Genomic DNA, 11,623 nt, shown 5'->3' with positions numbered 1-11,623 from the left:
CCCCCCCCCCACCAGCCAGAGGGACTCCAGATCAGCAGCAGCTATAGCTGTTTCCAGATTTATCAATACATAGATGCGAAGGACAAGGTGAGAGGCCAGTGCAGTCTGGACTTTGGGACCCAGTAAGTGGGAGTGCATGGCTTTTACCCCCCGGGGCGAGAAACTGCTGAGATGCCAGCACAGCCAGCCAGCGCCACGCAGGGGCTTCAGCTCCTGGCCTGCAGAGTGTAGGGGGACCAAGCACCAGTCTGAGGGGTAATCGCTCTTGCTTTAACCTGCTTGGATCTGGATTGCAGTCTAGGGTGGAGGTCCTGGGGTGTGTGTCCAGCTTGCCAGAGCATGTGCAGACCTCAGAGAAGGCACCCATCTAATACCTCCGGCAGCTGAGAAAACCCCAGCATTTGGGACGAAAACTCTCCTGTCTGGTGGCAGAGTCCTACTGTGGCAAAAAGCCCAAAAGTCAAATAATTGAGTGGCAAAATGAGCAGACAAAGGAAACAAAGCAGACAGAAGATTCCAACATTACACTCCTATTTTGGGGATAAGAAGGAGCAAGGCATGGAACAGGAGGAAAACAGTGAAGTCAGAACACCTGCACCAAAAGCTTCAAAGGAAAATACAAGCTGTTTACAGGCCATAGAGGACCTTAAGAAGCAGATAAGAGAAGTGGAGGAAAAATTGGGAAGAGAAATGAGAACAATGCAAGAAAATTATGAAATGAGTGTCAACAGCCTGACTGAAGAAAATAATACCTTAAAAAACAGACTGACTCAAATGGCAAAGGAGGCTCAAAAAGGCAATGAGGAGAAGAATGCCTTAAAAAGTCGAATTTGCCAGATGGAAAAAGAATCTCAAAAGCTCACTAAGGAGAATCATTGCTTCAGAATTAGATTGGAGCAAATGGAAGCTAATGACTTTATGAGAAATCAAGATGCTGTTAAACAGATCCAAACAAATGAAAGAATAGAAGGCAATGTGAAATATCTCATGGGAAAAACCACTGACCTGGAAAATAGATCCAGGAGAGATAATTTAAGAATTATTGGACTACCTGAAAGCAATGACCAAAGTAAGAACCTAGAAATCATCCTCCAGGAAGTTCTCAAAGAAAACTGCCCTGATGTTTTAGAACAAGAGGGCAAAATAGAAGTTGAAAGAATCCACCAATCACCTCCTGAAAAAGATCCCAAAAAGAAAACTCCCAGGAATATTATAGCCAGGTTCCGGAATTCCCAGATTAATGAGAGAATATTACAAGCAGCCAGGAAGAAACAATTTGAATATTGTGGAAACACAATCAGGATAACCCAGGATCTGGCAGCATCTACACTGAGGGATTGAAGGGCTTGGAATGTGATATTCCGGAGGTCAAGGGAGCTAGGATTAAAACCAAGAGTCACCTACCCAGCAAAACTGAGTATCATGTTTCAGGGGAAAATATGGTCATTCCGTGGAATAGAGGACTTTCAAGCATTCTTGCTGAAAAAAACCAGAGTTGAATAGAAAATTTGACATTCAGATACAAGAAGCAAGAGAAGCATGAGAAGGTAAACAGGGAAAAGAAATCATAAGGAACTTATCAAAGTTGAACTATTAACATTCCTACATGGAAAAACAATAATTTTAACTTATGAAACTTTTCTCAGTAGTTGAAGGGATTATATATATATATATATTTATTTATTTATTTATTTATGTCTTTATATGAGGGTATGCGGGCATATGAATACATATGTGAATGTGTGTATATACGTTTACAGGTATACATAGATAGAGGGCACAGGACCAATTTAACAGGAAGGGATGATACTTAAAAGGTGAAATTAAGAGGTGAGAGAGGAATATAATGAGAGGAGATGGGGAGAGACAGATTGGGGCAAACTATCTCATACAGAAGAGGCAAGGGAAAATGGTTACAATGGAGGGGAAGAATAGGAAGGCAAAAGGGAATGGGTCAACCTTATTCCTATTGAATCTGGCTTGAGGAGGGAGGGAAATACATACTAAAAAGGGTATCTCACCCTCCAGGAGAATGGGGGGGAAGGGGATGAGAGGGGGGATGATGAAAAGGAGGGCAGGCTGGGGGGAGGGAAGTTGGAAGCACCCACTTTTGAAAAGGAACAGGATCAAAGTAGAGAATAGAACAAGTGGGAGGTGGGATAGGAGGGAGGTAAATATAGTCAGTCTTTTACAATATATCTACTATGTTAATATTTTGCACTAGCTACACATGTACAAACTATACTGAACTGCTTGTCTCCCCAGTGGGGGTGGGTTGCGGGGGGGGGGGAAGGTAATGAATCTGGAATTGAAAGTTTTAAAATCAAATATTCAAATAAAAAAAATAGACTAACTCAAATGGCAAAAGAGGCTCAAAAAGCTAATGAGGAGAAGAATGCCTTAAAAAGCTGAATTTGCCAGATGGAAAAAGAATCTCAAAAGCTCACTGAAGAGAATCATTCCTTCAGAGTTAGACTAGAACAAATGGAAGCAAGTGACTTTGTAAGAAATCGAGATACTATTAAACGGATCCAAAAGAATGAAAAAATAGAAGGCAATGTGAAATATCTCATGGGAAAAACCACTGACCTGGAAAATAGATCCAGGAGAGATAATTTAAAAATTATTGGACGAACTGAAAGCTATGATAAAAAAAAGAACCTAGAAATCATCCTCCAAGAAATTCTCAAGGAAAATTGCCCTGGTATTTTAGAACCAGAGGGCAAAATAGAGGTTGAAAGAATCCACTGATCATGTCTTGAAAAAAGATCCCAAAGAAAACTCCTAGGAATATTATAGCCAGGTTCCGGAATTCACATATCAAGGAGAGAATATTACAAGCATCCAGGAAGAAACAATTTGAATATTGTGGGAACACAATCAGGATAACCCAGGATCTGGCAGCTTCTACACTGAGGGATTGAAGAGCTTGGAATATGATATTCTGGAGGTCAAGGGAGCTGGGATTAAAACCAAGAATCCCCTACCCAGCAAAACTATCATGTTTCAGGGGAAAATATGGTAATTCAATGAAATAGAGGACTTTCAAGCATTCTTGATGAAAAAAACCAGAGTTGAATAGAAAATTTGACATTCAGATATAAGAAGCAAGAGAAGCATGAGAAGGTAAACAAGGAAAAGAAACCATAAGGAGCTTATCAAAGTTGAACTATTTACATGCCTACATGGAAAAACAATAATTGTGACTTATGAAACTTTTCTCAGTATGAGAATATTTGAAGGGAATATAAATGTATATATATATACACATACATGTCTATATAGGAGGGTATATGGGCAAACATATCTGAGTGTGTGTATATATGTGTACAGCTATACATAGACAGAGGGCACAGGACCAACTGAATAGGAAGGGATGATACTTGTTGCTGCTACACTTTCCTTTCTCCCATTGAAATTTATCTTCCCCACCTTTTTTTTAGGAATATAAATTTGGAAACTTCTTGAGGATGTATTAAAGAAGCTCAAGGATGGAAACAAAGAGACCAAAGAGGAGGCTGTTGCAACAGTTTGGGTTCTGGAAGGTTGAATTAGGGAAGTGGGCAAGTAACTTCCTTGAGGGATAATTATGGTGATGTAAGAAACAGAAAATAATAATAAAAAATATTTTTTAAAAAGTTAAAGTGCTATTTCTCTTAACAGTGCTTTGCACTTGAACAGGGATCAAGCCTTAAGCCTGGGATGAAATCCCTAGTTGGAATGTTAGGCTTATTTAGCAAGGGAAAACTTTACTCAGTTGGGTACTAAAGTCTGCCCAGGGCTAGGGGAAGAAGGCATGGAAGACAAGTTTCACAAAGTTGTCTTTGACTGGGCCTGAGTGTAGAAGACTGGCCACAAAGGAGTGGGGAGTGGTCTTTCCCCCACCATTGTGCCCAAGCCCACGCAGTTGTTTCCTATTGATCTCAAAGTGGAAAACTGAGCTGTTGCTCTCATTCTTTCTGCAAAAACAAGTTTCATGATAACATTCCCCAAGAAAATTAAAGGGCAAGCTATGCCATCATCTCTGGGGAATGTGACCTTCATACTTGGTGCAGTTTGACCTGTTCTAGGCTTGGTCTCTTCTGTTCACTAAGAACCTGAAAGGCTTTTTGTTAAGATAGCTTTTAAAAATACAGACAGACCGGACAGGCACACACATACATGCACAAAGACACACCCCAAGGAAAGACAGAAGTTGTGAAAGCCTCTGCATAATGTAGTCCTCAATTTAAAGATTAAAAAAGCAACCAATCCAATTCTGCCCCTCCAGATGCCAAAACCCCCACAATTTAGGGATGCAAATCAGCAGCCAGGCAACTTCACCACACCTACACCAGGAAACCTTTCTCACTGAACCCTGTCAGTGGTCAAAAGCTTCCTCATTTCTTCACCCACGTGCAGAATACTGGAGTCTATTCACCATCTTCTTTTTTTTGGTAGACTCTAAGGGAAGGTCAATCAAAGCACCAAGCTAGGAAAACTCAATTTCTGTGAGGATTTCTTCAGAATGTTTAGCCATGTTAAGAAAGAAGAAACTCTGGGGTGGCTAGGTGGCACAGTGGAACACCGACCCTGGAGTCAGGAGGACCTGAGTTCAAATCCGGCCTCAGACACAAAAAAACTATCTGTGTGACCTTGGGCAAGTCCCTTAACCCCAATTGCCTCTCCAAAAAAAAAAGCAAAGAAAGAAGAAACTCTTCAGAGTTCAGCTACATTAGAGTTAGAGGGGAAAAAGAACTGACTATCCTTTCATTCTCTTTGTCTCTTTTAGCATCACTACCATCAAGTGGTATTGACTGAATGCCCACAATAATATGTCTCTCACAACGTAATAGGAAATCCCAACAAGTCACCTGTTAAAGGATACAGTCAGCTACTTGTATTAACCATGGGGTTATGATCTATCTTACTCTAAAGCGGAAATTGTTTTAACTTTGACTGGCTGGCTTCATTTCTGAAACCTTTCTCTTCCTTTATTTCTGTCTCAGGGACTCCCTGTTAAGGAATGATACTGATGCTTCTACAGGAGAGCCCTAGCTCTGTTCGGTCTCAATTTAGGTCATATTAATGTGAGGCTCACAGAACTGGAAGGGACCTTTGAGTCTAATTTCTCATTTTACAGATGAGATTCAAGGAGGCCAAATGAAGTAGTCAGCTACTAAGGTAGTAAATGGCAGAGGTGGGAGTTGAACCCTGATCTTCTGAATCCAAATTCACTGCTCTTTCTACTCCAGCCTTCTATTTCTCTCATTGACCTTAGTCATGTGTTTACTGCCATATATTTGACAGAAGGACAGCTAGGTGACTCATTGGTTATAGTGCTGGGCCTGGGATCAGGAAGAACTGAGTTCAAATGTGGCCTCAGAAACTTACTAACAGGGTGACCCTGAACAAATCACTTAACCCTGTTTGCCTCAGTTTCCTCATCTGTAAAATGAGCTGGAGAAGGAAATGGCAAACCACTCCAGTATCTTTGCCCAGAAAGCCCCTAATGGAGTCACAAAGAGTTGGACATGACTCAACAACAGCAATATGAACCTTAGAGAGGAGGGGTTGTGGTTCAGTTACTGTGGATATATCCTTCTCATAGCTTGAGTGAAACTTCATCTTTTAGAATTCTTAGGAAAAAAGTCTACATAGCCACTGACCTGGTGGATTTACTGGGTGTAGCTATAGCTGTGGATGCTGGAAGCAAAACTATGAAACAGATGAAGTTTTGTTTTTGGAGACCTTCCTGAGTTTATCTCTCAACTTGTACCATCCCCCTTTCTTTCCATTCTTCCAGGTCTCTACAAATATATATATAGTCTTGTATCTTATTCTCAGGGCTTTGCTACCAGCTAGTTGTCACTTAATCTCTACTAAGGTATTGGCTCAACTGGGAACCTACAAGGAAATTGAGTCCTCTCCCAAGCATAATGGGCAGGGCAGGTCCCTAAAATTAGATCACTTCAAAAGGAAATCTGTCTCTCTATATGTGTGTATATGTATATATGTGTATATATACACACATACACACATTTATACAATAATATGTATGATATAGAAGAGAACTTCAATTGTAAATGACACTCTTTCAGTACCTCTACTAAAGTCCTTCTTTGGGGACTCATTGTGCTGTGAAGCTGACCCAGGAACTTTGAAAGTAAAGTCAGTGTAGAATTGGATCTGGCAGGTAAACCAAGTTGAAAAGACCTCAAGTATGAATCCATCAACATATTCTTTCTCTTTTCCAAGGACCAACCACTAACTTCAGAGAGGTTCAACACCAGGAGATGCAGAGTGATTTACTTTTTGACTACAGCTTCTCTTGGAAATTATCTACTAAGATAGGGAAGGACAAAAATCTTCTCTGGTGGAAAGATATGCCTACTAACAAACAAAAACATGGTTCCTTGAAGTATGGAAACAGAACTGTACAACTATTTTGAAGATAAAGATAATTTAAAATATCCTGCTTTCATTGACAATGCCATAACTAGGAAATCTGGCACGTTAGGTAACTGCCACCTAAAAAAAATGGTGCAAACATCATCAAAGGCATCCTGAAATCAGTTGAGAGACCTGGAAGAGACTTTGGACTTTGGGACAAAGGACACTTGAAGGCTGTTATCAAGAGGAGAGTTGGAACAGGGGCAGGATAAAGAGAAGGCTTACCTGGAGTGTGATGGAGAAGGTATGACATTTTTTTTTTATTTTTAGTTTTTAAGGTATGAAATTTGATAGCTTTTTCTCTTGACTGTTTATTCTTGCTAAGTAGGAAAATATGCAGAACCAATACTTCTTTATGTCTTATAAAATTAATAATTCATGGTATAACAGTATCCTAGGTCTGGTGTTTTTAGCCTCCTTGGACTCCCTTTTTGATCAAAGACCATGTCTAGATAGAGAAATGTGTTCAATTTCTCAAAAAAGTCAGGTCTAGTGATTAGATTTCTAGAGGGAATGTCCTTTTGTTAACCACATTGAAAGGAGAAGAGTTACCTGGTTTATCTGGTAGCAAATCAAGAAACAAGATATCCCTTTAGATTATCATAAAACCAACCAAAAGAGGGAGTTCCTTTAGCAGAAAGGTATTTGCTAAGAATAACATCATTAAAAAAAATAATTCTGTAAAAATTGTAACTCAGTTCTGAGTTATATGTTTAGTAATTCTGTAAAAACTCTAACTCATTAAGTCAGTTCTGCTGTAGCTTGTATGCATTCCTAAAAATCAATGGGTGTACAAAATCACTTAATAAAAACCACAGAGGAAAACTAAAAATAAATAAATTAACTTAAAAAAAGAAATAGCCAATAAAAATAGATTAGTGGTTATTATTAAGTTGTAAGTAGAATTTTTCTACCTACTTCACCATCAGCAGCCAATGTTGATGAGTAAGTTACAATTATTTTCATGGTGGTATTTTCAGAAACACTTGTAATTACTAGTGAATTATGTAATGAGCAAATATACTATTAAATAACATTAATTGTTGCCTTTGGGCATATGATGAAAACCAATAAAATTCCTTTCTTTGTAAAAAAAACAACAACCCCCACAGAGTTTATGGGAAAAATAGGGTAGGGATACAACACTCAAAAATTTTGTCAGTGACATAAAAAAAAAGATAGGAGTCTAATTAAAATTGTAGCACAATTTTATACATGCTTAATGGTTAGGTGCCATGGGCTGCTCAGTGTCTAGCACTTAAGCATGATTTGGAGATGTGAATAAGAAATGGCCAGACCACGTGGGTAGTTCAAGGAAGAACGATGAACTCCATTTATTGATTCTTAGTACAAGGCTTTTATAGAGCAAAAGAGACAAAGGGAACTCAAGTTTTCTAATCATTACTGTTGTATCCTGGAAGTTACACAGATTAGATAATTTGATAAGGATTTGCTATCTAGGTGACTAAAGTCTTAGGGTAAAACCTTTGACCTAGGCCTCAGGTATCTGCTAATGCAGCCGCAGTCATAAACGGTTACAATTGAGAGCAAACTTTAAAGTCAAAGCTGCAATCCTCAAAAGACATCACGTTTAGAGCTGACTACCCAAAGATACCTGAATCAAATATTTTAGCTGTTAATAACTAAAATCTTGGGGTATAGCCTATTGATCTCAGAACTCAAGTAACATCCTTATAAGTGTAACCCATAACAAAGAATTCAGGACCTAACTTAACAAAAAAGTCACATCTCAAAGAGATTCTTGTTTTAAAGTCCACTATTAGGATTTAATATCTGAGTCCTGAACCAGGCCTTTGGCTCCCCACAGTTAAGAAATATCTAAATACTACAATAAATAATAGTGATGTCCCAGATGAGGAAACTGAGGCAAACAGGGCTAACTGACTTGCCCAGGGTCACACAACTAGTAAGTGTCTAAGGCCAGATTTGAACTCAGGAAGATGAGTCTTCCTGACTCTAAGCCTGGCATTTTATCTACTATGCCACGTTTATTTTTATTCTTCCTTATTCCCCCATCCATTGGGGTGGGGGAAGGGAGAATCCTCGTAAGAAATAAACATGGACAAGCAAAACAAATTCCCACATTGGTCATGTCCATAACAAATGTCTTATTCTTTGCCCTAAGTCCATCACCTCTCTCTTGGGTGGTGGCCAGAATCATCAGGCCCCTAGAATCATGGTTGCTAATTGTGTTGATCAGAGTTCTTAAGTCTTTCAGAATTGTTTGTTTTTTTTAATATTGATGTTATAGTAGAAATTCTTCTGGTGAGATTATAAGCTTCTTGAGGGCAAGGACTTTCTTTTGCCTCTTTTTTTATTTCTCCCAGCTTAGCACAGTGCTTGGCACATAGGAGGTACTACATAAATGTTGATTGATTGATTGGTTCAGCTCACTTCATTCTGTGTCAGTTTATAGAGGTCTTCCCAGGTTTCTCTGAAACTTTTATGATCCATATTATATTCTCCATTATATTTATACACCATAATTTGTTCGGCTATACCCTATTTGACGGACATGCTTCTTGGTTTCCAGTTCTTTGCCATTATAAAAAGAGCTGCTATAGAGCACTGGCCCTGGAGTCAGGAGGACTTGAGTTCAAATCTGGCCTCAGACACTTAAAACAAAAACTAGTTATGTGACTTTGGACAAGTCACTTAACCCCAACTGCCCTCCAAAAAGCAAAAAAAAAAAAGCTGCTATAAATATTTTTGTACATATGAGAGACGTTTTCCTTTTTCTTTAATCTCTTATTCATAGGTCAAAGGATAGATACAGCTTAGTAAGTTTAGGGCATTCAGGTACATTCTTGCATTTTTGATAGAGCTGATGCTTACAGCTCTGCCAATAGTGCATGAATGTTCCTGTCTCCTAGAGCCCCTCCAGCATTTATCATTTTCCCTTTTTTTTTCAGCTTTGCCAATGTTACCTCAGAGTTGCTTTAATTTTCATTTCCTTCTCATTAGTGATTTGCTAATTGTAGTTTTTTTTTTTATAGATTTTTGGGTATAGTCCCAAATTGCTTTTCAAAGTTTTTTTTTTTGGTAACATTGCTGCTCTTGTATAAATTGTTTTCTTTATTCTCGTTACATTATACATCTCATATAATCTTCCCATGTTTCTTGGGAACCATCTCTTTTGTCATCTCTTATGGCACAATAGTCCATTCCATTTATTTACCATAATGTGTTCGGTCATTCTTCAGCTGATGGATACCATCTTAATTTCCAGTTCTTTGACTGTACAAAAAGAATTAGTAAATATATTTTAGTACGTAGGGTTCATTTTTCTTTTTCTTTATTCTTTTTGGAATATAGACTTAGTGATCTTGCAGGGTCAAAAGGTATGCATGGTTTAGTGACTTTTTAGGTGTCATTCCAAGCTGCTTTGCAAAATGTCTAGATCTATTCATAGCTCCAACAGTGCAGGAATATCCCTATTTTCCTGAAGCCCCTCCAACATATCACTTTCACCAATCCCATGGGTATCTATGGGTATCTGAAACTCCAGAGTGGCTTTAGTTTACATTTCTCTAATTCTTAGTAATTTGGAACTTTTTTTCATATGATTGTGCATAGTGTGTATTTCTTCCTTTGAAGACTACTTTTCTTTGGCTATTTTTCAATTAAGGAATAGCTCTTATTCTAATAAATTTGAACCACTTGTTTATATATCTTGAAAATAAGTACTTTATATATATCAAAGAATTATTTTGTAGATCTAGAAAAAATAATAACAAAAGTCATCTAGAAGAACAAAAGGTTGAGAATAATCAAGGGGATTGATGAAAAAAAAAATGTGAAGGAAGGTAGCCTAGCAGTACCAGATTTCAAAGTATATTACAAAGTGGTAATCATCAAAGTAGTTTGGTATTGCCTTAGGAATAGAGTGATAGATCAGTGGAATAGATTAAGTACACAATACACAATAGTAAATGACCATAGTAATCTAGTGTTTTATAAACACAAAGATCCAAGCTTTTAGAATAGAAACTCATCATCTGACAAAAATTGTTGGGAAAATTAGAAAGCAGTTTGGCAGAAATTAAGTATGGATCAACATCTCCCACCCTATACCAAGATAAGGTCAAAATGGGTTCATGATTTAGACATAAAGGATGATACCATAAGCAAATTAAAGAACCATGAAATTTTACTTGTCAGATCTATGGATAAAGGAAGAGTTTATGACCAACAAGAGATAAAGAAGATCATGGGAAGTAAAATGGATAATCTTGATTACATGAAATTAAGGTGGTTTTTTTTTTAGCACAAACAAAACCAAAGCCATGTAGCCAAAATTAGAAGGAAAGCAGGAAAATTTGAAAAAAAATATTTGTAGCAAGTCTTTGTGATAAAAGTATAATTTTTCAAATATATAGGGAATTGAACCAAATTTGTAAAAATAAGAACCATTCCCCAATTGATAAATGATCAAAGGACATGAACAGGCAGTTTTCAGAAGAAGAAATCAAAGCTATCTATAATCCTATGAAAAATACGTTGAGTTACTATTAATTGGAGAAATGCAAATTAAAACAACTGAGATACCACCTCACACCTATCAGATTGGCAAATATGATGGAAAAGGAAAATGACAAATTCTGGAGGGTATGTGGAAAAATTGGGATACAAATGCACTGTTGGTAGAGTTGTGTATTGATCCAACCATTCTGGAGAGCAATTTGGGACTATACCCAAAAAGCTATAAAATGTGCATACCCTTTGACCCAGCAATACCACTATTAGTTCTGTATTCCAAAGCAATCAAAGAAAAAAGGAAAAGGACCCTTATATATATTAAAAAAAAAACTGTAAAAGCTCTTTTTGTAGTGGTAAAATATTGGAAATTGAAGGGGTGACCATTAATTAGGGAATGGTTGAACAAGTTGTGGTATATGATTGTAATGGAATAATAGTGTGCTATAAGAAATGATGAGCAGAATGATTTCAGAAAAACCTGGGAAGACCTATATAAACGGATGCAGTGTGAAGTAAGCAGAACTAGAAGATCATTGTACATAGTAGCAGCAATGTTATAATGATGATCAACTGTGAAAGACTTGGCTACTCTGACCAAGACAGTAATATACCGTGTTTCCCCGATAATAAGACACTGTCCTATTATTTTTTTGGACAGAAAAACACCAGAGGGCTTATTTTCAGGGGAGGG

The 11,623-nt window shown here is 37.7% G+C and overlaps 1 long non-coding RNA gene across 1 annotated transcript in view; it reads left to right on the top strand.

Moving 5' to 3' along the window:
- LOC138171474 (uncharacterized) overlaps nucleotides 1-3,638 on the top strand; it is a 22,406-nt gene extending 18,768 nt beyond the window's left edge. The window contains exon 3 of the long non-coding RNA XR_011170896.1: nucleotides 3,444-3,638. This is a non-coding gene — a long non-coding RNA (uncharacterized lncRNA). The remainder of the gene's footprint in view (nucleotides 1-3,443) is intronic.
- The last annotated feature ends 7,985 nt before the right edge of the window (nucleotides 3,639-11,623 follow it).

Source organism: Petaurus breviceps, unplaced genomic scaffold (assembly GCF_028583685.1).
Source record: "Petaurus breviceps papuanus isolate PSGF00001 unplaced genomic scaffold, PetGlider_PUasm1.0 128, whole genome shotgun sequence".
NCBI classification, from domain to species: domain Eukaryota; kingdom Metazoa; phylum Chordata; class Mammalia; order Diprotodontia; family Petauridae; genus Petaurus; species Petaurus breviceps.
Note: the sequence above shows the minus strand (reverse complement) of the source record. Positions and strands in the feature narration are given on the sequence as shown.